This window comes from Frankliniella occidentalis, unplaced genomic scaffold (genome assembly GCF_000697945.3).
Source record: "Frankliniella occidentalis isolate FOCC.00 unplaced genomic scaffold, Focc_3.1 Scaffold73, whole genome shotgun sequence".
Taxonomy (NCBI): Eukaryota; Metazoa; Arthropoda; class Insecta; order Thysanoptera; family Thripidae; genus Frankliniella; species Frankliniella occidentalis.
In genome coordinates, this window is record NW_026267203.1 from 909,272 (window position 1) to 910,654 (window position 1,383).

The window sequence follows — 1,383 nt, forward strand, 5'->3', positions numbered from 1 at the left end:
ATTTTACCATATAAACCCATGATAGCCCCCCGCTGCCGCCGCCGGCCGAGGCTACCTGGCCGCCTCGCGTCAAAATACATGAATGGAGATCCCTTAGCATAAGAAGAATGCTACGGGTTGGAGGTGTCGCGGCCTCCGACACCACAGATAGGGGCGTGTGAAAGGGGGCAGGCGACGTCCAGCACAAGGACGCAGCCGAACGCACGCAGCACTGACCATAGAGGGATGGGAGGAGGGTGCAGAGATCACACTCAGGCAGTCGAGGAAATTTAGAAACCGCCGAAAAGTAATGTCCGGAAAGCAAAGAGCCTTACGCGGCTAAAGGTGCGAGAGAGCAAGCGAGAGAGGGAGGGAGGGAAGGAGGGAGGAAGGGAGGGAGGGAGAGAGGGAGGAAGGGAGGGAGGGAGAGGGGGAGGAAGAGAGGGAGAGAGGGAGGAAGAGAGGGAGAGAGGGAGGAAGGGAGGGAGGGAGAGGGGGAGAGAGAGGGAGAAAGAGAGAGAGCGAGCGAGTACAAGAGAGGCGGAGTGTGCCGACGAGCCTCTTCTCTCTCCCACAAGCACAGCGCCGACCGCCCAATTAAAAGGAATTATCAAAAAGGGAGTGACTTTTACACCAGGACAGTAATGATGGTCCAGCGGTGCGGCGTTCCCAAGCGCCGCACACCGGCACAGGACCGCCAGGCAGGGGCAGGCAGGACGGCCAGCGCGCGGAGCAGCGGGCTTGTCGTCCCATGTTGTTGATGAGAGCAAAATTATAGGAAAACGGATCTGGGCAGCGAGGCAGCAGCGGCGAGCGCCGGGACCGACACCGAGCAGGAGGGGCTCCATGAAAGGAAACGCAGCACAGTGCACTGACACGGAGGTATGCGAGGGAGGGAGGGGGAGGGGGGTGCGCGGGCAGGTAGTGTTGCACTTTGTGTACGCGCCGCTCAGGGTGGTGTGGTGCGACGGGACGGCACCTCCCTCACCTCCCCCGCCGCCCCGCCCACGGCTGGAGACGGAGGAGGACCGGGAGGTTGACGGCGGAACCACCGCAGCAACTCCAGCACCGTCCCGGGCGACTTACGTTGCTGTTGTAACGTAAGGCGGTAACGAGAAGGGGCGGATCCAGCAGTCGTAGTTAGGGCGAGAAAAATGACGAGACGAGAGCAGAGGGAAGTGCCCTCTTCTGCACGTGACATAGTTAGTACTACTACTCGGGGGCGGATGGGTGGTCCGACATTCGGGGCAGAGAGAGAGGAGGAGGGTCGCCGGGCGTTTTAAACTTCATCAGCAAGACAACTACTGTATTAACTGCACGGCCGATCTCATATGGGAGGATTGTCTTTACTGTCACTCGACCACCTGTCTCCAAGGAGAGGGAGGGAGGTGGATGGGGGTGGGG